The following is a 25,068-nucleotide window of genomic DNA, read 5'->3' as shown; positions in this document are numbered from 1 at the left end:
TCAGAGCCAGGCCTGGAATACAGGAGCTCCTGATTTACATTCCCATGCTCAGACCATTATACCATGGCCCCACTTAATTATTAATATTAATTATCTCCCCTTAATTATTAGTATTTCTAAAAAAAGTGAATTAAACTCTCAATATTACAAGGACAAAGCTTACATGATGAAGATAATTTCCTTCATTCACTTTAATGCCATTTGTTCAGTTGTCCCTCTTGTTGAATTCCAAGTGTAAATGTTTGTACTCTTATTATTAATTATTTGTCTTGTGGTGGCACCTGAAAGCCAGAAAAGGTTCGGACCCCCTTGTGCTAGGTGCTCTTAGCATCCTGAATGATTAAATCACAATCCAGAAGGACAGACACTGAAGAAAGCAGTTTATCCATAGCAGATAAATTGGGTGAAACTTTGAGGACTCCTTTATACAACAGAAATGTCTGAGAGCTGCAAAGGAACCAAAGGTGACTCTTGTTAAAAGAGATTTCAAATTGACACATCTATCATATGTCTTATCTAGTGTCTTCAGGAGAGAGCTTTATCCTTCACTGTGTTTCAACAGCTGTATTGAACAATCCATGTGATTTCTACATTCTCTCACATTCCAATTCAACCGAAGAGGTCCCCTGCAGAGTTGGTGCTTGCAACCCTTGAATAAAAGTTTCTCACACTACAACGCCATTATATCAGGGATACCAGGGGAAGATGATCCAAGTAATTCAACAAACCTTTACATCAAAGGTTACCCACAGGGGGTGGATCTGTTCAGAATCTCTCTCTCAAATCTTTTTAAATGTATCCTGTGATTTTTATAGCCCTTGTGCATTTTATTTTTATCCCTTATAATAAGAAATTCGTTTCTCAGTATCTCCAGTTGCATGGAGCTTATTATTTGTAATTTATACTGCACCAACACTGTGTTAAACATGTTATAAACAGATAAAGCTTTAAGAGTTAACCAGCTGTATGCCAATGCCCAGACCTGAAGAAGGGCTCTTTGCAAAAGCTTGTCTCTTTCACCAACGGATGTTGGTCCAATAAAAGATAACCTCACCCATCTTGTCCCTAGCATCCTGGGACTAATATGGCCACAACAACACTGAAAACAAAAACACACAGGTACACATTCAATTCAAGTGTGAAGCTGTTTCTTCCAGTCTAAACAGACAGTAAAATTTGTTACAAGAACTCAAAAAAAATGAGCATTAGCTAAAAGGATCTTGGTGACCTGTCTATTAATTTTTCATCATGCTATCATTTAGTTGTAAACATTTACCTCAGGAGGTTTTGTCAGTAGAAATGCAAACTATTTTAGTATGCAGGCATTTCCCTGTTTAAAGATTGTGGTTTTCTAGTCCTAATGGATTGTGTGGACAAAAAGGTATAGAATCATTGCAGTGACCTTTCAGAACACTGTAGGCAGGCACCATAGTCTCAGCCTATCCTTCCTGTGCCCTGCTCAGTAAAAAGTTTACTATTGCAAAATGTTGCCAATTAATGACTGGGATCTTTGGCAAAGCAGATAACAGCCACAAGAAACCCCTGTAGCTAATCCGGATCTAAAGCTAGAGGTCATGGGGGCAGTTGGTACTGAATGGATTGTGAACACACTAAAGGGAAGAAGGTATTAGGATAGGTCACTCTACCATGAAGATTGAAGATAGCTTCCTTAGCCTTATGTGCCCAATTTTCAATGCCCTGTCCCTCCCCTGCAATATCCCCCAAATTTCAGCCTGAAACCTTACATGCCACATTTCATCACAGGGTAGAGTTTTCCTGAGAAGTTTGGCAAAAATCAGAAAAGAGAGTTTTAAAGATACAATATTTTGAAAATAAACCTGTCCTTTGCTTATTGGAAAAAAATCCATCTTTGTTGTGTTGACCTTGCTGAGGAAGAGTGCCTTTTTGAGTTTTGGATGAGTAGGTAAAGAGTTACTTTTTAGTGTATAAAGACCAACCTTGATATTTGCAAACTACAGAGGGCAACTTTAAGGTTGGGTGGACAGTGTCAGTCAAGTGGGTTATTGTAAGTGATGGAGGCTATACAACATTAGAACTAGCGGGATCCCTGAACTATTCATTTCCAGTCTTAACATTTTTGAGTGGAAGAGGGTTTGAAAATAAATTGTACATTTGGGGATGTGTTATCTGCACTCTGTTAAGAAACTTTTTCAATCTTACCTCTTTTTGAACAAAGTTTTTTGTTTAGCAATGTAATATATATAAAGTAAGGAAATAGAGAACACATTAGAGCACATAAGCAGAGTGAATATGCCAAGATGTATTGAAAATGTATATGATTTAAACATAATGTTTTGGGTTGAGTTAAACCTTGTTGTTATCGGCCAGGCATGGCTGCCATCTTACATTCAGGATAAATGTAAAGAAGCCACTGTAATCAGTAGGCTGAAACAATAACAGTAGCATCGCAAACACAGGACCACAAACAAGCTGAGCAGAAGTTTAAGCATATGGCTCAGGGGGTTTCAAATGCAGGTGGTAGGGCTTTGATTGGTGGGATTGTTGATGCCGTTTGTGTTTGTATGTGCGAGCGATACACAGAGAGAGAGAGCATAAGCTGAAGCACCACAGGACAGACAGAAATCCAAGCAGATAGTAAGAGAAGGCTGGTAATGTGGTCCTAAGAGAAAACTAAGAGCAAAAGCTTTTTGGGTACTGAGTACAGCTGAGAAGACAAGCTTAGAACAGTGAACACAGGAACTGTCTCCTGCTGTTTGTTTCCTATTTTGTTCAGGGAAACAGGATTTTATACATTCTTTGCAAATAAACAAAGCTGCATCAAAGAAATACCTGTTACCAATTTTCCCTCCTAAGTGGAACAACCTCAAGACCCAAAATTTTTGGCTATCTGCTTGGTCGATAGAGGTAACAATAAAGTGCCAAATTAATCTCTGAAGTAACTTCCATGATTTTAATAGTTTCCAGGAATGAATTTGACCCATTATTATTAAAATATTTAAAACCACCACCAGTTACTATTGCAAGTTTATTTTCCCATTGATTCCAAGTAATCTCAGTTGAAAAAACATATTAAAAAAACAGACTCTCTTACCTGTGTTATTAACATCTTGGATTATGACCCCTGAAAGCATTTTAAAGCTCTGATCACTTTTCATCATTCGTGCCGTTTTTCTCTGTCTTGCATTTCACCCAGCTTTGATAATGAAATTAGACTAACCAGTTTCAATTGCTGGCTTCTATGCACTAGCACAATGCTGCAGTATTTCAGTTACACTTACTGTAACTGAATGGAGAGTGAGTAGGGAATGTTTTATCCAACCAAGAAACTGTTATAGTTGGCATTTTACAAAAATATTGATGGGTATATTTATGCTGATATTATGGGACATGACCCTGCAAGGAACTGAATGCCTCCTGAAGAGATACTGAACACCTTTAATTCCCATTTAAGTTACTAGGAGCTAATGGTACTTATTGCCTTGCAGGATTGGGACAACATTTTGTATCATTTTAGCCCTAAACTGACCTAATAGTGGAATTATTTCTACACTGAAGTTCTTAAAAATACTTAAGCCTAAAGCCTCAAAAGATCTAAACTGTACAATATAATCTTGTTCATTTCTGCACTTTCTAGTTATTTTTCAACTGGAAAAAGTATTTTCTTTATGGATGAAATGTGTCTAAACATTTGCAGATTAAGCACCTTGAGTGTTTTGAGTTGTGATCATTTTTAAGGAGCATGCTGTCAAGGTCAGTATGTGTCAGGGTATGTAATAAGTGTGTACCCTTATTACAATTCACAAAACTGTTGTGTCTAAGATTATTTGACTAGAAAGACATGAACTACTCTGGTCTACAGCTATGCTTTTCTCTCACGTCTCCTTTGTAACACTGTATAGAAAATATACTCTATCAAAGCATACGTCCACTCTTATTTTTCCTCAGCGAGCATTAGTTATCTAGGGATTGCACATTTTATAGAATCTATCAGTTACTTATAACAAACTGAATAGAGTTGTATTTTGTCTGGGAAGTATGTTATTGACTCCACTCTGTGATAGCAAAGACAGAACTGTTGTTATGCTCCTCACCACAATTGTTTATACACTAACACCAAGCACTCCTTTCCAGCTTGATATCCTCCTGCCTGTTCATAAAATATTTGTCTTTATATTTAAAACTATTTTAAGATAGTTTGTGTGTATATGTGGGAGGGTGTGTACATGTGGGGGAGTGTAAAATGACTAGCAAGAAAATTATGCTCTTCCGTTTAACCCCACTGACTTTAATGAGTTGAACAGATATAATTAGCATCAACATTTCCCCCTTAGTAGTCAGGCTTTTCAAAAAAATGAAATAAAAATGGTGAAACCCTCATTGTTGTAAACAAGAAGGAATAAAATTCTTGGGCTAGCTGTTTAGGACTACTTTGGACCACCTTTGCACCTCCCTGGTCAAGCCTTCTGGAACTGGCCTAGACCAAAGGAACAATTCAGAGCAGCCTCAGGACTGCTCTATATCATTCTGGCTACAATGGCTTCCAAGGGTCTTTTCAGCAAATGAGATCACTGGAGAGGAGAGGTGCTCTGGCCAGCCACCCTTATCGCCGGCCACAGCCCTTACACTGGGCACTGCAAGGTGGAAGTTCAGCTACATCAGCTGTATACCATTGGAGGATTCCTACAAGCAAGGGGGTTGTCAGTTGGCTACTTGAGCTAGCTTTACACAACTGGTGATGCAAAGCAAACTTTATGGGGCCGAGGAACTGAATCCTTGATTTTATTCATATCATATACATTTTTACTTAAATTATTTCATCAAAAAAGAAAAGGATCCATCAGTGGGAAGCAGTCCAGAAAGTGAAGGGAGTCAGGGACCCTGTCAAGTCTGGGAAGGAACAGAAGATAGAGCAGGCATGGTCAGGGTTCAAACAAAAGACTCAGGGTCAGTGATCACATCTGTGATTTTAGGAAGGCAATAGTAGTGAGTTGGGTTTCTGAGCAAGTTTCCTAATTTTGTTCCCCCATACAAAAATTCGAAGGGATTTCAAACTGGCACAAAAATCAAGTTCTGTTCAGCAAATCAAATTAAAGCTATTTCACCTCCATTTCCATGGATATGAAGTGACCCTGTCACTGAGAATTATGCTGCAAAAATACACACCCTATTGTGGTAAATGCAACAAATTACACATCTTCTGGCGCTGTTTGGCTGGTTTCAGACTCATGGAAAAATTGTCTATTTTTTTAAAATAGGAAAGAATATTAAAAATCGTATGGATGCCCTTAGTCTGCAATTTTGTCCATGCCTCCATGAATAGTTAAAACCACTGTCACTGCAAATTGTCATTAACTGACAGATCATTGACAAAGGGGCAGAAAATTACGCTGTGGTCCTTATAATAGATACTAGCTTTAGAAAGCAGATTTTTTTTTGAGTATGCTAAAAAAAGCTATGAGTATGCTAAGAGTAATTCTACCTAGGGTATAGCTATTAACTTATTTTAAAAGATTTTTCCCAGATTATGAGCCTAGGGAGAGATTAATTCATGTCTATGGAGAAAACTCCAAGATAAAAACAAATTACACATGTACAGGCGCTATGTTTTTAACATGATTTTCGAATTAAAACCAAACACCAGGTCCTCAGTCCTGCTACAACTGCATTGCAGCGTTCTGACTCCATAAAAATGATGTTTTAACCATCTGGTGGAGGATTCCCCCAGCTTTTGGGGAATTCCCAAATATTGTAGAGCAGCTGTAGTGACTGAGACACCACTCCTTCCCCACTCCCACCTGACCATCTGTGCAGGAGATATTTCCTAGGGAAAGAAGGCAGGGCCACAATGCCATAGTGATACTCAGTCCCTGGAAAAAACCCTTTGGGCTATAAGGAGCTGGATGTACGTTACAATAACTCTTAGGCTTTGTCTACACTGGACTTTTGTTGGTAAAACTTTTGTTGTTCAGGGGTGTGAAAAAAACCACACCCCCGAACGACAAAAGTTTTACCGACGAAAAGCGCCGGTGTGAACAGCATTTTGTCAGCTGGAGAGCTTTTCTGCCGATAAAGCTACTGCCTCTTGTTGGAGGTGGAATTTTTTTTGTGGGCATGAGAGCTCTCTCCCACCAACAAAGAGCGGCTACACTGTGAACCTTTTAGCGGCAAAGCTGTAGCAGCACAGCTGTGTCACGAAAAGGTGTGTAGTGTAGACATAACCTTAGACTGCCCTAACTTTTGCTGGAACCAAGTTGGTCCCGGGCTGGCCTTAAAATGGAGGGAGGGCATAAAGGTGACATAACGCCCCCCACCCTCCTAAGCTGAACTGAGTTTACTGTTTATCCTGACCTACATTTGTCATTTATTAAACTAATAGGTGAAACAAGGACACTGGCAGCACTAATTTATTTAGATGGTTCCAACTATGTGGCTTGACTAGTCCCTTCAGGTAAGATCTCTAGAGGTTACATTCTCCATTGGTTTCTTGGTCTCCCTTTGACCTTTCTACTGAGACTTGGTCAGCTCAGCAAAGGTGACATTTAGTGCCAGCTATGGTAGTGGTGATTGTTTTAGTAACATGGGCACCTGACTCCTGGGAGCTGGACTGATATCCCACTGATCAGATGACAACAAATTTGTCACTGCACTGTCAAAATACCCAATTGCTTCATTTCAAACAAGGGTCCTGGTAGCCAGCCCTCCTCTTTGCCATTTTTGGAAGATTCATCCTAGCGCTTACTTGAAGTCTTACTGGAACTTCTCTGTTCCATTCCTTCATTATAGCCATATGGTCCTCAAGTCTTTGCTTGAAATGTGGCAACTGGGTATTTTGACATTCCAGAGCCATCATTAGTTAAAAGGAACCTTATGAACATTTGAATTCTACATATGGAATCATTTATTATGTGGTATATGAACCATTAAGATTACAAGCACTTGCAAAGTGATATATAGAAAACGTATGCCTAGATTACATTCTCACACGTATTTGTCATTTGTTTTTGAGAGGAAGATATTAACACAGCAAAACATGCTACAGGCACAAGTACCTTAGCCAAGAATGAGAGGAGTTACATAATTCCCTGACCAAAGCTCAAAGAGACTAATGCAGGGTAGGCAACCTATGGCACGCGTGCCGAAGGTGGCACGCAAGCTGATTTTCAGTGGCACTCACACTGCCCGGAACCTGGCCACCGGTCCGGGGGGTTCTGCATTTTAATTTAATTTTAAATGAAGTTTCTTAAACATTTTAAAAACCTTATTTACTTTACATACAACAATAGTTTAGTTATATATTATAGTCTTATAGAAAGAGACCATCTAAAAATGTTTAAATGTATGACTGGCATGCGAAACCTTAAATTAGAGTGAATAAATGAAGATTCGGCATACCACTTCTGAAAGGTTGCTAACCCCTGGACTAATGGATTTGAAGTTAGATGCCTCTAGGTCAGGGATGCTCTTGTCCTGAAATAAGACCAAGAAAACTCCATTAGTGTCATATTTTTCTTTCTTCGCAATTTATTCTGGTTTGGAGCCTTGGGAGTCAGAGGCCAACACTTTCCTGTTCACAGAGCACTGAAACATTAGTGTCAAACTGATCAAGGAGTGAGGGAAAAAACATAAGTACAGGAAATCCAGGGGTCTACCAGAAAACACCCTGAATGCGGTCCAAATTGTCTTCCATGCTATTTGAATGCCACATAAGGGATTTTCAGGCTGGAATCCTCTTGCCCCCACCCCAACCAAAGGAGTATTGCGGAATATGACTCCCTACTTCTAGTAGTGGAGAGTCTGTGACTGATTATTCTCAACCACTGAAGGGGTAGGTCACTGATATATCTGTTCATAAACACCATCTATTAACACAAGCGTGCTCCAAGTTAAGGTCCCCTTTATCATTCCCAGAAGTTGACAGATCTCCAATAAGACTGAGGATCAATAGCACAGAGGAGTGGTTGGAAGCGTGAGGCTGGTAGCCAGCGTGTGGCTGTTAGCCAGCTGGATGGCTTTTGTCAGAGAACCAAGGAGTTCCATTGTGTTGGGGAAAGCAAAAAGGGAGCGATCAGAAGCTGAGAGAGCGGAAGAGGGAAAAACTCTGAGGAAGACAGTATACACCTTTTCTGGACAACTTGAAGTATAGCTACTTTGATAGTCCTCTGCCTTCCCTTGCATTCAAAGGCAGAGCTGCATCCCACATTGTAAAACTGCCAGGCAGTTCTAGTGGCAACTTCCTATTTAATTATTGCTGCAAAATTAAATTTCTTTTGGTAATGAGAATGTTTTATGTATTCCACTGTTGCGTGTGTGCAATATGAAAGAAAAACCACAGCAACACTATTGTAAAAAACACTGTGGTTAAATATAGACACATAATAACCATGTTGCACTGTAAGTCAAAACTAAGCATGCCAGGGCTCAAATAAAAAACTTCTGCTTTACCAGGCTGTGTACAGAGATCCAAGGTTGCAGCAAATGGCTTTCATCAGACAAACTTTGCTACTCCCTACATTTATTTTCAATTGCAAGCTGGACAATTAGAGCCAGATCTTGGGGTTCTGAGGAGCTGCACAGAGCATCAGTCAGGGGTGCGTGTATACAGGTGTCTTAAATTTCCTGCAGCTCTGTGCAGGATTGATCCTCCTGCATCATTTTAGTCTAGAGCTGCATGAGGGCTGTCCTATTTTACTTTTTGCTGAAATGCGATTGAGGATTGGTGTTCTGACCAGGCACCCTTTTTTCCAGTTACACTTTTCCCCTCTCAGATATCCTGGCAGCTGGGTGAAGACGAGAATAAAAACTCCTACGCAGGCTACATGCATTTGGAGATTTCTTCTTAAGTTGTGATCTTCCCTGGACCAGTTAAACCATCTTTAAGGTCAGATTACACACTGCATTACACTGGAGAATATTGCCCCATATCAAAGTCAATAAGGTAATTATTAGCTGTAGCAACACGAAATCACATGTCATTTAGTTCCAATTACACACTAGCCATAATGGGCAAGATTCTGGCCCCCACTCAGCCCCTACATGTTGGCCCAGTCCAACTCCGTTACATGCTTAATTACACCCACTTAAGGATATGAAAGGGAGTTTATATTGGTTTAATTTACACTCCGCCTGGGCTATACGAGGAATTTGCATCAGTATAGCTCAGGGATCGGCAACCTTTGGCAAGTGGCCTGCTAGGGTAAGCCCCCGGCGGGCCGGTTTGTTTACCTGACGCGTCCGCAGGTTCGGCCGATTGTGGCTCCCACTCGCTGCGGTTCCCCACTCTAGGCCAATGGGGGCTGCGGGAAGCGGTGCGGGCCGAGGGATGTGCTGGCCACCACTTCCTGACATCCCCATTGGCCTGGAGCAGCAAACCACGGCCAGTGAGAGCCGCGATCAGCTGAACCTGCGGACGTGGCAGGTAAACAAACCGGCAGGCTGCAGGCCAAAGGTTGCCGATCCCTGGTATAGCTACATCTCTCAGGGGTGGGGATTTTTAAGACCCCCTGAGAGACGCAAGTTCCCAGTGTAGACCAGCCCTTAGCCTTCTCTGCATTGCACTGGTACATGCATGTAGACATGCTGCATAATATAAACCAGGCTACTCTGGTTATTCATTGGATTAAGTCATACTAATCTAGGCCCCACCAATGCAGCTCATTTACATTAGGGGTTTACACTGATGGAACTAGACTGATACAGTTACATAAGGGAAAATTCTCTAATATAGGCAAGACCTCAGACTCAATGGACCAAATTCCAAAGTGCTGTATTAAAGGGAGTGGCTGTATATTACAAACTGGTCAGAGGTCGTGATCCTAAAGAAGTTTAAATTGATGTAGCATACATATGTATGGAATGAAGGGTCCATGAGCTGAAAGAAGGATTAAATTAAACCTACTTACAGAGTTTATCTACATTTAAAATGCTGCAGCTGCACTGCTGTAGCGCTTCACTGTAGACACTACCTATGCCACCTACCTGACAGGCAGTAGCTAGGTCAACAGAAGAATTCTTCTGTCGACCTACCACTGGTCTACATTGGGGGTTAGGTCGGTTTGGCTACATCTCTCTTAGAATCACTTCTGAATTTGGCCCTTATACTTCAGCAAATATTCTCCTAGGCCTGGTCTACACAAGGAATTTACATCGGTGTATCTATGTCTCTCAGGGATGTGAAAAATCTATCCCCCTGAGACACAGCTATTTCAACCTGACCCCTGGTGTTGACAACAGTAGGTCAATGGAAGAATTCTTCTGTCGACCTAGCTACAGGGAAGTGGTTTACCTAAACCAATGGGAGAAGCCCTCTCGTTGGCATACATATACTGAAGTGCTACAATGGCACAGCTGCAGCGGCTCAGCTGTGCCTCTATAGCATTTTAAGTGTAGAGAAGCCCTTAGTAAAAGAAATAGGTGTCAGATCTGCCCAACACTATTACATATAATGGCAATTCCTAAGCATCAACTATTTATTTACTTAATGATTCATCCTCTCCTCCATATGTTTATTTAAATAGCCTAACCACATCCATTGTTGCTGATTACAAGCTGGAAATGACTTTACAATGTCATGTTCAATCGACTCTAATCATTCCCACATGGTCTTAGACTCCAGCGTTACCACTCATCAGTGAACATTTGCAGAAGAGAATAAATCAGCATTTCACTTGGGATAAAATACTACTGGGGAAATATGTATTTAGAGTTCAATCCAGCACCCAATGACATCTGTTAAAAGACTCCTGGTGACTTCAACAGGCATTAGGCTCAGGCCCTTACAACAAAAAATGCCACAGCTCTTCGAGCACCTTCGGTGTGATGAAATTGTGAAATATCCTTTCAGATGCAATTCTACTCTGAAAACTGACTATGTAAAAAGGGCATCATGGGACTCCACGCTAATTCCCCCTCAGACCAGGTCTAACACTAGGAATTTACTTCTGGATAGCTACATCTCTCAGGGGTATAAAAATTCCACACCCTGAGAGACATCGCTGTACTGACCTAACCCAGTGTAGACCAGCACTAGCTTGATTGAATAATAGCTACTGCCTCTTGGGGCAGTGGATTACTTACACTGACCTTGTTTAATTAGCTGGTAGCAACAGCTGATTTCCTTTGTTTTCATTCTCAGCTCTTCCCCCGGAGAGAGGGGTGAAAGGGCTTGAGGGTACCCCACAGGAAGGAATTCCCAAGTGCGCCCTCCTAGCTCTTCAAAGGGGTTTTTGCATTTGGGTGGTGGCAGCATCTATCCATCCCAGGTCAGAGAAAAGCTGTAACCTTGGGAGTTTAATACAAGCCTGGAGTGGCCAGTATTAATTTGGGAGAAGCCCTCCTGTTGGCATAGGTAGTGACTGCACTGAAGCACTACATGGAGCTGCTGCAGTGTTTTAAGTGTAGGTATACCCAACCCTCAGTGATTCCAGATCAAATGTGTTCAATTTACAAGTAAAAAGATGGGAGGAGTTTAACTGCCAGCCATGTAAATTCAACCTCAGATCTGAAGTTGATGCTCGGTTCTTTCTGGTTTGTGCATCATCACCAATAATAAAGACTCTGAGATTCTGAGAGCCAAATTCTGTTTTCATTGTCTTCAGTGGGGTTGCATAGGTCAGTGGGGTTCTGAGGTCAGACTTTGGCCCTGCAGAGGAAACTAATTAACAATTCCGTTGACAATGCATGAACCAGAATAGAATCCAGCTCTCTTTCCCATAGCTCTGCAGGGCTAACGGGAGTAAAAAGTTATAAAAACATGCTTTTGTCAGTGAGCAGACATGACACTGGGAACACAGAGGCAGCTAATATTCGGAGTCAGACGGAGCCATTTTTACATGATTACTTTTTTCCACACAGCCACATTAATTATCCATGCTTTTGTAAGCCCATTGTGATGGGAGCAGATACCAGATCCAGCAGACAAGAAGTTGATCCCCTGCTCAAGGCTCTGGTGGCTCACAGCTATACCGGGGGAAGGTAGGGCTCCTGACAGAACAGACTCTAGCCACGTGCTGAGCTACACAGGACTTTTTAAGGAGCCCCTTCTTTTCAGTACTCTCTTTCACTACACACACACACATATAATGGCCGTTTGAGACATTGTTTCACCTACACATCAGGAAAGATGAACTACAAGATTCCAAACCCCCTCTCAGTTGCTGAAAACCTGTTCCTGATTTAGATCTAGCTGATATAAACATTCTGGCCTCTCATCCATCCACCTCCCTCAGTTATGGCAAACTTTTTACATGTAAGGAATATTATTTTATTCTTCCCCGCATCTCACGACTCACTTTTCCATACCACTGTGATGCTGGTAAACCAAGTGCCAGCTCTGGCCAAGGCTGTAGACATTAGCTAAGAACTTACAAACTCATAGTTGGAAACCAAACCAGTTCACCTGTATGTTAGTTTTGTTCAAGAAAGGTATTAGTCTTATAAGAATGTATTTAGTGTTTAGACTCTATGAAATGCTTGCTGCATGCATTGATCTCACCCGTAATGTCTGAATTCCATGCTATAAGGAAATATGTAAGTTTTTCTTTATAATTTGGAAAATGTTTGCTCTGAACTTGTGAACCCAGGCATGGGAATCATCCTCCCCCTCCAAGAGGACTATCAATAATTAAGCTAGGGTTACCATATGTCCAGATTTTCCCGGACATGTCCGGCTTTTTGGTGCTCAAATCCCCGTCCGGGGGGAATTGCCAAAAAGCCGAACGTGTATGGGAAAATGCCGGCATCCCTTCCCCAGTCCCCTGCTTACCTGAGCGGCTCCAGCAGGCTGCAAGCTGCAGGTGGATTCCCCGCTGCGGCGGCGGCGGCTGCTACTCCCCCCAGACACCTCAGCTTTGTGTAGCTGAAGAGCTGAGCTCCCCGAGTGCTACCGGCTTCACAGTTTGCTGGGCAGCCCCCAGACCTCCAGACCCTGCGCCCCCAGCCGGGCGCTTCCCCTCCCGGGCTCCGGCTGCGCTGGGGATGCGCCCGGCCCGGGGCGCAGGGTCTGAAGGTTTGGGGGCTGCCTGGCAAACCATGAAGCCGGTAGCGCTCAGGCAGCCCTTTTTGCGTGGCTGGGAGGGAGGAGGAGGGGGAATGCAGAGCGCTCAGGGGAGGGAGCGGAGTTGGGGCGGGGACTTTGGGGAAGGGGCAGAGTTGGGGCGGGGCCGGGGGCGGGTCAAGGGCCCCATGGAGTGTCCCCTTTTTAAAAACCTTTAATATGATAACCCTAGTTAAGCCTTTTTAATTGCCCCGTCTACCCCAAGGAAAAGTATCTGCAGCAGGTCTCCCATTAGTCTGAATGCTGGAAGAGGGAAATAAATATATCAGGGGTAGCCAAACTGCGGCTCGGGAGTTGCATGAAGCTTTTTTACGGTTAAAGTGCAACTCAAGGAGCCCTCCATGGCCATCGACCCCATCCCCCATCTAACAGACCGGGGGAGGGAGTTTGGTGCTTCTGCCCTGTGGCAGGGATGGTAGGGCTCGGGGGTTCTGTCAGAGACGACTGGTGCTTGCTGAGAGCGTGGGGGGTGGGCACAATTTAAAGGTTCCCCACCAACAGCTTGAGTCATGCACCACACAGGCATGCCCCCCTCTTACTCTCAGTAGCTCTTCCCTGCAGCTCCCAGGTGTTTGCTGCAGTCTCTCCCCACAGCCGTTCCCAGCTTGCTGGCTCCAGCAGCTGTTGTGCAGGTAGGGGGCCCTATGGCACCATGTGACTGAGCGGGGCCAGCAAACCCTGGCAAAATTATGGGGGGGGCCACGTGACCCCCATGTGCCTCCCCACACATCGTCTCTGGCTTTTGCCCACTGCAGAGGGGGGGTCTCAGAGTTTCAGTCCCATGGGGCACACCTGTTGGGGTTTGGGGCTACAGCAGAAGCAGGACTGAAGCCCAGAGACCTCCTCCCCACAGGACTGAAGCCTGGAGCCCTGGCAGAGGCCTCTCACGGGGCTGAAGCTCCAAGACACCCCTCTCCGCAGGGCTAAAGCCCCGAGCCCCAGCAGGTGTGCCCCTGCTCTCAAATTTCTGAAGATTGTCATATGCGGCTCAGAGGGTCTGTAAGTTTGGCCACCCCTGAAATATATAGTGGACATGAAGATTTTTCATTTCTTTGCTGTTTGAACTCACAGAGGGCCAGAGACACTAAACTGAAGCCAGAGATCGTTCCCTGGGTCTGCCCTGAAATACACTTTGAATTACCAAGTCTCTACAACTCTGTCACTCTTAGGACTTTGGGCTTGGCTACAAGTTAGAGCACACTAAAGCAGCCCCGTGCGCTCTAACTCATGACACATCCACATTTGCAAGGCACGTAGAGCGCTTGGACTCCGCAGCTAGAGCGCTCCTGGTACTCCACCTTGACAAGTGGAATAATGTGTGATGCGTCCCCGTTGGAGCACCGCGGCGCGAGTGTGGACGCCCTGGTCTGTTAATGCGCTCTGATCGGCCTCCAGAAGTATCCCAGGATGCCATGCCTGTTTTAGCCACTCTGGTCATCACTTTGAACTCTACTGCCCTGCCCTCAGGTGACCAACCGTCAGACCCGCCCTTTAAATTCTCTGGGAATTTTGAAAATCCCCTACCTGTTTGCTCAGCCAGGTGTGTAGTGCTTTCAGCAAATCTTTTAAGGTGACCATGCCTCCATGTGCCAGGTGATTCCAGTATGGAACAATGGTGAGGTGCTGGACCCCATCAGTGTTTGGGGGGAGGAAGCAGTCCAGTTCCAGCTGCGCTCCAGCCATAAGAATTACAATACCTTGGGCGGATATGATGGAAAGGGGCCATGACCGGGACGCACTGCGTTGCAGGGTTAAAGTGAAGGAGCTGTGGAATGCCTACCACAAAGCCCACGAGACAAACCGCCGCTCCGGTGCTGCCCGTGACCTGCTGTTTCTACAAAAAGCTGAACGCGATACTTGGGGGTGACCCCACACCACTCCAAGTACCACCATGCACACTTCAGAGCCCAGTTCAACAAGGCAGGAGGAGGAAAGCAGGAGCTAGGGGGCTGAGGAGCAGGAAGACACCCCGGCATCCCTAGATGCATGCAGCCAGGAGCTGTTTTCAAGCCAGCAGGAAGGTAGCCAGTCGCGACGGCCGGTGCTTGGGGAAGGATGAACACCAGAGGAGGTTCTCGGTAAGCAGCTTTTATTTTGGAAAGGAAGTTATTCGGTGTGGGCTCTTGGGGTGAGGAGAGGTAGGGCTGCATGCATGCCTAGATCCAGAATAGGACGTTGATGTACTCTCTCACATCACGATAATCGGCCTCAGTAATCTCTTCAAAGGTCTCATCCAGAACTTGGGCAATGTGCTTGCGCAGGTTGCTTGGGAAAGCCACTGTGGTCCTTGTCCCAGTCAGGCTAACATGTCCACCCCACTGTGCTGTGAGGGGTGGAGGGACCATTGCTGAACACAGGCAAGCTGCATATGGGTCAGGGAGGAAGCCGTATTGTAGTAGAAGACCCTCCCTTGCTTCCCAGGTCACCCTCAGCAGCGAGACATCTTCCAGGATGAACTCCTGTGGAAAATGCGGGGACAGTGTTCAGTATAGGTGCCCCCTGCAGCTGTTGGCTCTCCCCAAGCACAGAAACCCAGAGGGCAGTACAACCCTGAAACAATCAGTCCCCCTTATCCCTGTGCTTACTCACCATTTTGGAGCTCCCGTGGGTTATGTGCGCTTGCTTTTGGATGGGCAAATTATGTTATTGTGTAGACTGTGTTTGCCCTCCTTATGTACGGGGGAATCATTGCTCTGTCTGGTGTGAACAATGCTGCCTCTGGTAAGTGTTGCATTTTGCCTTTACAGCCTGAGATCGCAGCCGTCCATCTTATCACCGGCCGAGAGGCTGCAAAGAATCAGGAAAAGACGACATAGAAGCAAAGAATCATAGACTGTCAGGGTTGGAAGGATCCTCAGGAGGTATCTAGTCCAACCCCCCGCTCAAAGCAGGACCAATCCCCAGGCAGATTTTTGCCCCAGATCCCTAAATGGCCCCCTCAAGGAGTGAACTTACAACCCTGGGGTTAACAGGCCAATGCTCAAACCACTGAGCTATCCCTCCCCAAAGAAGACATGCTGCATGAAGTAATGCAGCACTCTAAAAGTGCAGGACTGGAGGCAGAGTGAAAGGAGAATACACCAGCAGAATGAGGAGCGCTGGCATAAAAGCGCGGTGCTCTGGCAGCAAAGCACAGAGCAGCTGATAAGCATCATGGAGTGCCAAGCGGACTCTTTCCAGGCGCTCGTAGGCATGCAGGAGGAGCACTATCGCGCCTGTCCCCCCGCAGCCATTGTCCCAAAACTCTTTCCCTTGTGCCCCCATGTCACCTCCAACGCACATTCCCCAGCATCCGGGTTCTTACTGCCACCAGCTGCCTCCAACACCTGTCACTTCACCACCCAGCCCTGCAAACTAGGACCCTTACCCACTGCACTCAACCCCCATCACCATGCAGTATAGCCATCCTGAAGCACAGCACTCATTGCACAGCACTCCAGCCAGGAAGGCTGAATATGATAACAGGACATACAATCACAGATTTGTGTATCGTTCCCCACCCCACCCCCTTGCCCTTTCTGTTTCTCAAGCAGTTGTGTTTCTTTTCAAAAAATGGATTTTTTGGCTTTGAAAACATTCTTTATTATTGCATAAAGTAAAAGATACCTTAGCCCAGGAAAGCAACAGGCACTGCAACTCAGTGTAGCGCAAACAGATTCCTACTAACGTTGGAACCACTGAACTTCACTCCCGTGCAGGGCACCAACATTACTGGTGGCTTTCAGCCTCAAATTGCTCCCTCAAGGCATCCCTAATCCTTGCAGCCCCATGCTGGGCCCCTCTAATAGCCCTGCTCTCTGGCTGTTCAAATTCAGCCTCCAGGTGTTGAACCTCCGAGTTTCATGCCTGAGTGAATCTTTCACCCTTCCCTTCACAAACGTTATGGAGGGTACAGCACACGGATATAACCACGGGGATGCTGTCATCAGCCAAGCCCAGCTTCCCATACAGAGAGCGCCTTTAAACGGTCAAAAGCACACTCCACAGTCATTCTGCACCAGCTCAGCCTGTTGTTGAACCACTCCTTGCTGCTGTCAAGGCTCCCTGTGTAGGGTTTCATGAGCCACAGCATTAAAGGGAAAGCAGGGTCTCCAAGGATCGCAATGGTCATTTTGACTTCCCCTCCGGTGATTTTCTGGTCTGGGAAAAAAGTCCCGGCTTGCAGCTTCCTGAACAGTCCAGTGTTCCGAAAGATGCATACGTCATGCACCTTTCAGGGCCAGCCTGCCTTAATGTCAATGAAATGCCCACGGTGATCCACAAGTGCCTGGAGAACCATAGAGAAATACCCCTTGTGATTAACGTACTCGGAGACTAGGTGGGCTGGTGCCAGAGTTGGAATATACGTCCCATCTATCACCCCTCCCCAGTTAGGGAAACCCACTTGTGCAAAGCCAGCCTGTAGAGAGCGGACTCACCCCTGCGGCACCTCCTGTTGGTCATCTACGGGAATTAGCTCATTTCAGCATTGGAGTGCCCTCTGCAGGCCGGTGGTCCACCTGTCCTCCAGCCCCATGTCCCTCCCGGACCCTGGTGCCCTTTTATCTGGGGTGCTGCCCCCTGGCAGTACACCCCTCAGTACTAGGGTCTCCCCTCCCCAGGGAACCCCCATCCACTATCCCTACCTCACCTCAGAATCAGGCCACTACCAGTCACCAACTAGCCCCCGCTCCCTGGGGCAGACTACAGTATAGGCCACTCATCACAGGCAAGGTTGGGTTTGGACCTGCTGCCTTGGCCTACCCATGGGCTGCCCTCTGCAACCCCCAGTACCCTTTGGCCTTCTGCTAAGCCACAGCCTGGGGCTTTCCAGGCTGGAGCTCCCCAGCTCCTCAGCCTTTCCGCAGCCCTGCTCCACTCAGGGACCCTGTCTCTATCTCCCTGCATCCAGGCCCATCTCCCTCTACAGCTAGAGAGAGACTGCTTGGCCTCTGGCTCACAGCCTTTTTATACAGGCCAGCTGGGGCCTGATTGGAGCGTGGCCCAGCTGCAGCCACTTCCCAATCAGCCCAGCTTAGCAGCTCCCAGCCACCACCTTCCCCTAGGGCTGTTTTAAGCCCTTCAGGGCAGGAGCGGGTGTCCACCCCGCTACACAGCCACAATGTCATGCATGTTACCCAGAGTCATGGTTCTTCTGAGCAGGATGCGATTAAAGGCCCTGCAAACTTGCATCAACACGATTCCAACGGTAGACTTTCCTACTCCAAACTGGTTAGCTGTCTGGAGTTGCCAGCTTCCAGATAGCAATAGCCACCCGCTTCTCCACCGGCAGGGCAGCTCTCAATCTCGTGTCCTTGCGCCGCAGGGTGGGGGCGAGCTCCTCACACAGTCCCATAAAAGTGAATTTTCTCATACGAAAGTTCTGCAGCCACTGCTCATCATCCCGAGCCCAAAAGTGGTGTTCCACGGTGGTGAGCATGCCGTGAATGCCACAAGCAATCTCATGTCGTATGCGTTACTCAAGTCGATATCATCGTCGGAGTCCTCACTGTCAGTTTGGATATTAAGGAGTAACTTGACTGCCAAACGTGACATGCTGGCGAGACCCATCAGCATATTCCTCAGCAGTTCAGGCGCTGTTCCCACAGACCGAAAAGGGAAGACAGAGCATGCAGCACAAAAAACATTGAAAGATGGTGCCAAAAGTGGATGGAAGCAGAGGGATTGCTGGGATGCAAAGCAATGCATCACAGGGCGTTGGGACAGGACCCAGAATATCCTGCACCCCTCGCCCCCTTCCCACAAGCCACAGCACCAGAATGGGAAGAGGTGCTCTGTGGGATAGCTACCCATAATGCACCACTTCCAATGCCGCTGCAAGTGCCGCAAATGTGGCCATGCCAGTGCGCTTGCAGCTGTCAATGTGGACAGACTGCAGCGCTTTCCCTACTGTGCTCTATGAAGGTTGGTTTAACTAAAAGCGCTCTCCATTTGCAAGTGTAGCCATGCCCTTAGATTGCAGCTCATTGTGTGCATATATGTGCTTGCTTTAACCCGTAAATAACTTTCTTATTTATGTTTCCTAGTTAATAAATCTTTAGCTACTTTGTTACTGTATTGGCTACAGGCGTTGTCTTTCGTGTAAGATTTACAGTCCCAGTTGACCTGGGGTAAGTGACTGGCACCAGAAGCAACCTGAATATTTTGTGATTTTTGGTGTAAATGACCTTTTATCACTAAGTCCAGCTTGGAGAGTCTAAGGAGACTGTCTGTGACTCCATGATAAGGTTATAGTGATCCATGAGTTCACATTTGTCACTGGCTTAGTGAAATGTAATTATAGAATTTACCACTAGATTGGGGTATCTGCCCTGGTTTTGAAAGTCTGCCCTGAGATAGGCACTCACGGTCATAAGCCACTCCAGACAGTGTGACAACCTCATTCCAACAATGACAGACAGTATCTTTCTCATCATGAGACCAACTCTTCCTCGTGTGTTTCTGTGACAACTAAGGTCATGTGAGGCACCTGAGCTAACAGTCCCCTCCTGATATAAGCAGGAGACGAGGGCTAGTGACAGGCACTCTCAGTGAGAAGTCCTTGGCTATCCAATTTGCTCCCTCTCCTGCCTCGAGCCCAAACTTCTAGATCCACCTGTTTGCCCATGCTTTTTCTGGAGAGGGATGGGATGATTAGGTGCTGACTGAGAGGCAGTGGAGACCAGGTTGGGAGAAGTCAACTAGGGTTTGGAAGATACTGTTGTAGTTCTGTGATTTTTCTCTTGTATGATTACAGGCCGGGTTGAGCGCGCTGTGTTAATATTTTATTGGAACTGTTTTATATAAACGTTGTGATGTACCTAGAGCCTAGGATAGATGCAGTGAAAAAATATGAAAAATAAATAAATCATCCACAGCCCATGCAGATATCACATCCTCCAATCCTTAGATGGTTTGTGGACGTGGCCTGACACCCCACATCTTATTTCATAAAGGGCTCCATAAAATCTAGAGCCAGTCTGGGCTAAGGAACATGTGATATGGTACCAGATCCTCACATAGTATAAACCACTATAGCTCAATTTTCAGAGTAACAGCTGTGTTAGTCTGTATCCGCAAAAAGAAGAACAGGAGTACTTGTGGCACCTTAGAGACTAACAAATTTATTAGAGCATAATAAATTTGTTAGTCTCTAAGGTGCCACAAGTACTCCTGTTCTTCTTATAGCTCAATTGTCTCCAATATCACACTACGTCAAATGACATCAGCTAAGGATCTGGCTTTTAATTTCTCCCACAACGACTCTCATAACTTCAGGCGAATTCAGTGAACTCCCTATGTTCTCTCATATCTTTTGGCATCTACAATAAGCTTTCTAGCATCTCTTAACAATTCCAGTCATTTTGCTGAGCTCCCCTAGCACCTCTCAAACCTTTAGCTTCCTTTGCTCTTCTCTCAGCATTTAGGTAGTCAAAAGCAAATATTTTTGCCAAATTTGTCTGGAATTGGTTGAGCCTGATTTGGAATTACAGAAGCTCCCAAAAATGCTGTGGTTTTGGATCAGCCTTTTAGCTCTTTTAAGTAAACAAACAAAACCCCACTTTAATTTAGAGACACAATTTCCAGGTCATTATTGTCAGAATGCAGATGAAAGACTTTGGGGTATTAAAAAACAAAATCTAAATAAGAAGCAGCAGAAATTCAGTGGAATTAAGAGTGGGGCTCTCCCTGCCTTTGATATGACATTCCAACAGAGTGTTCTGGTTTCTCCCAGCATCCAGTGCATATGAGCAGGTTGCTAAATAAAATGGAGAAGAAATTCCACTCACCAGTCTGACTGTTCTTTAAATGACAATGTTGGGGGGTTAAAGTCCGTGAGCAAATTTGAAATCCACGTTAAAGTGAGCAATTGCATAAAACTCTTCCTCAATGCTGGCACAGTTCATTGCACATAATTTCATATCACTAGTCCATCTGTTCTAAATACTCAAAGTAAAGATAGAAAGTTTTCAAAATAAATGGCTTAGAGTAACAAATGCAAACTCTGCATCCTTCCAGAAAATCTGTTTATTCTTGCTTCAGTCAGCTTCCTTTCAGTATTCATTAAGGCAAGGATGCTCTATGCTAATTCAACAATAAATACTGAAAGTCTAGACTTCAGCTGAAGGAGTAACATAAATCCACTTGAATCTACTTGCTCTTAATTAAGATACTTGCCATCCACACCTGGTTGCCTTTTGGAACAGTAAATTAATAATCGATGTTTATCAAGAGAATATAAACATTCCTTTAAACACTCGCTCTTTGCCTTTGTTGCACTTTATCTTTCACAAGATAGTTATTTATCGTTTGGTTTGAACCCCGGTGTTCAGTTTTCAGCAGGGTAATACCAGTCTAATATCAACTTAAGCATGTGGAAAAGTAATCTATATTAATGGACTATATTCTCATTATGAATATGAACCCCATCTAGTGGTCAAAATATATTTATATAAAATAAGGCAGGCCAGCGCACATGACAATACTAAAAATAATACTCAAAAACTAAATCTCAACAGCCTCTAAACGTAAACAGAACAATCCACCAGTGAATTCAAATGCAATGTTAGAATTTTACAGATAGCGTGTCTTTCAAAAAGGAAGCCTAAGGCTTAATTATGGAGGATGAAAAGTGATTTTTGCATGTGAATTATGATACAGTACTCAGTACAGACAAATGCACAAATACATCAGGACAAACTAAAGTACTATAGACCTTATGTCTATAGGAAAGGGATATTGGCCAAAATTTCAAAAAAGGACACCTAATGTTTGGCTCCTAAATACATATTTAGGCACCTAAAATCAGTGGCCTGATTTTCAAAGTGCTGAGCACCCAGGAACTCCCACTGACTTCAAGGCATTTTTGTGCTTTTAGCCTCCTCAAATACATTCTGCTCGCTTAGAGTGAATTTCTGTCACTGCTCCTTACCCCCCACCCCTCCATCATCTGTGCAGTTCCCCTGTGCAGTGAGCCAGGAAATGGAGAGGCATACCAGGGGCTACAGAGCATGTTGTGTAGACTATGGAGTTGAGTGCCATAGCAGTCTACTTATCGTAACACATATGAAGGAGAAAGGGTGGTGGCTGGACCAGGGGACAAGTGAATAGTAGGTCTCCAAAATGCCCACAGCCACTGACCACAAATCCTGGATGGAAGATGCAACCCCATGGGCTGGACTAGAGATCCTGCAGTGGCTATATGGATGTCCAGTACCCTGCCACCAAATTGGGTAGGAGAATTTCATCCCACAATGGTAATATATACACATCACTTGCATTGGTGTGGATGGCCAAATTCTTGGGATTCTGGGACAGTCCATGCCAGAGTGGGAACTCTGCTACCCTTTTACAGAACACCGTTTGCACTGCCCAGATCTTCTTGCTGGTGCAGAAAGGCCCCACCCTTCTCCTGCCCCTCCAGCTCTGAGGAGTCACTACCCCTACAGTGCTAAACGCTTCTGGTGCTTTCACTCAGAATACATCTGCACTGCAAATGAAGGTGTGATTGCAGCACAGGTAGGCATACCTGGGCAAGCTTTAATCTAGCTGGCGAGGATAACAGTGGTAGTGAAGACATGGCAGCTCAGGTCATCCAGTCCAATACAAGCCCACTGTGGACTCTGGTATGTGCTCAGGTTGCTGACCCTCACCAGGATCCGTGATCCTATGTTGTCACTGCTACTGTTAGCTATGCTTACTAGGTTAAACTAGCATTCTATGCATCCGATGAAGTGGGCTGTAGCCCACGAAAGCTTATGCTCAAATAAATTTGTTATTCTCTAAGGTGCCACAAGTACTCCTGTTCTTTTTGTGGATACAGACTAACACGGCTGCTACTCTGAAACCTAGCATGACTATGTTAACCTCACACCTTCAGCATAGGTTTCTACATCTTGAGCTATTCACTGGTGGCAAAAGCAGGATTTTATACTCTATGTGGGCCAGCCAGTAGAGGGAGATATAATCTCATATATTTAGATGAGGATTGTAGTGGGATCCTTCACATTGCCACTATGGTGGTTTCAAAAACTTCCACAAGCATTTCTCCTCTTAATAAATTAATAAACAATAGCACAGACTATTACGTGCATTTCCAATGTAAAACAGAGTCTAGAGAGCTATAATAATTTAAAATAACAAGTCTTCAAAATGATTGTTATTGCTAATAATTTTTTAATATTATATAAAAATTCTTTTACTCTCAAACTGTTTCTTCCACCTATTCTGGGAAAGTTATATTCAGCAATGTATTAGTCATTGCTTAATTATCCTTAAGAAGTCTTATTAATATGTATGTATGAAGAGCTATCTGGCAGGAATGCATTTTAATGATGTCGCTGAAAGGCAACAAGCTATAATTTCAAGAAGAGTGTTATGTCATGACTAAACAATAGCAAACTCATTAAAGCAGCCCAGAAATAGTGTGCTGGGTGGAAGTAAAAATTTAAATCCATTTTAATATTTTAATTACAATCTTAATTAGAAAATGTTTAGACATCTTGCCTGCATAGTTAGAGAATCAAATGATTTAGAAATATCCCTGCTGGTAAAAGTATTTAAAAATGTAGTCTACAGCTTCCAGTCCCATTATTGGCAGCCTGTGTAAAACCCAAATATGAAAGGAACAGTTGGAAACTAAACATGTTGTGGCCTATTAATTAGTCTCAATCAAACTTAGAATTTTTAAGTAATTAAAACACGAGGCCTACACTCTCAGCAGAAAATAACTAGAGGCTCCAGTGCATAGGCTGTAATGTTCCATATAAATAAATATCAGTCTACACTTTAAAATCAAGGACACGGTATACAGCAGTGGTTTTCAACCTTTTTTCATTTACAAACCCCCAAAAATGTTGAATGGAGGTGCAAACCCTATGGAAATCTTAGACATAGTCTGTGGACCCCCAGAGGTCCGCGGACCACAGGTTGAAAACCACTTACATACATCATATGTAACAGCATCTATTTTCTGTACCCAATATGGGTGCTTTACCTTTTATGTAGCTTTTTGTGATGGATATCTGCTTCTTCTCCTAAGGTAAATCATCAACACTTAACATAACCCTAACCAGTGAATTCTGAACAACCCCACTAAATCTAAGGAGGCAACATGCCTAAATACAAACATAAAAGGGCAAGAAGAAAATGGAACAGCAAGAGAGCTAATGAAGGGAGAGAATGAGAAGGAAAGCAGGGAACAGAGAAAAGAGAGGCATAGAAGACCAGGAGAGGAGAAAACAAGAACCTGGGATTTACAGAGAGGGTACTTACCAAACTGTCAAGTTGTGACACTATGAATAGTGAGGGATATCACAGAAGCATGGATGAGAGTTCAAGTGTGTCACTGAAACACATAGTGAAATCCTTCATGTAAGATTTAACTGCCTTGGACTGAATACAAAACAATGCAAAAAAAAAAAAAAGTGCAACTTGGCTGATCTGTACTTGAATTGGCAAGGGGTGAAATGGAAAAAGGAGATAGAGAAGGGCAGTGCGTCAGAATTAAATAGGGAGAGAAGGGACGAGGGAACTGATGGAGATGGCACAGTGAGAAATAAAGTGTCAAGGATTTGAGGTGGGATAAGAGAAGAGAGGACAAAAGAAAATAGACACAGGAAGACAAAAGGACACAGAGGAGAACAGATAGAGGAAAAGCAGGTGGAGATGGAGGTAGAGACAAAAAAGAGAAGGCATTTTAATAGCCCATGCAGAGACGTCCGCAGATCAGGCCAGGCAATAAGCAAAAGTGAAGGCTAGGTGGCTTCCTCGGTTACCCATGCTGAACATTTGGGAGAGACTGTCACACATCTGCCACGAGCTTTGCTGGGGTGAGGGGTCAGTCCGTGGCCGAGCAGGGAGAGATTAGAGGTAAAAGCTGGGGAGCAGGGTAGCTGGGCATGGCACCTGCTCTCTGGGACTTGTGGATGGCGTCGTGATGCCTCTGCCAGCTGCACTATCAGAGAGAGGCAGAGCTCAGATCCTGCAGCTCCCGGCACAGGCCCCTGCAGCCAGGCTCCAGGAGAATCCCCTCGGCTGGGAGGAGTACAGTACAG

At 44.6% G+C, this 25,068-nt stretch overlaps 1 long non-coding RNA gene across 2 annotated transcripts in view; it reads right to left on the bottom strand.

Moving 5' to 3' along the window:
- LOC117881672 overlaps positions 1–25,056 on the bottom strand; it is a 36,486-nt gene extending 11,430 nt beyond the window's left edge. For both annotated transcript variants that reach the window (XR_004646836.1, XR_004646837.1), the window contains exons 1-3: positions 24,920–25,056; positions 24,287–24,359; positions 7,378–7,449 (exon numbers count right to left, since the gene is read on the bottom strand). This is a non-coding gene — a long non-coding RNA (uncharacterized LOC117881672). The remainder of the gene's footprint in view (positions 1–7,377; positions 7,450–24,286; positions 24,360–24,919) is intronic.
- Between the last annotated feature and the right edge of the window lie 12 nt (positions 25,057–25,068).

This window comes from Trachemys scripta, chromosome 8 (genome assembly GCF_013100865.1).
Source record: "Trachemys scripta elegans isolate TJP31775 chromosome 8, CAS_Tse_1.0, whole genome shotgun sequence".
In the NCBI taxonomy this organism is placed as follows: domain Eukaryota; kingdom Metazoa; phylum Chordata; order Testudines; family Emydidae; genus Trachemys; species Trachemys scripta.
The sequence above is the reverse complement of the archived record's forward strand: the minus strand, read 5'-3'. Positions and strand labels throughout refer to the sequence as shown.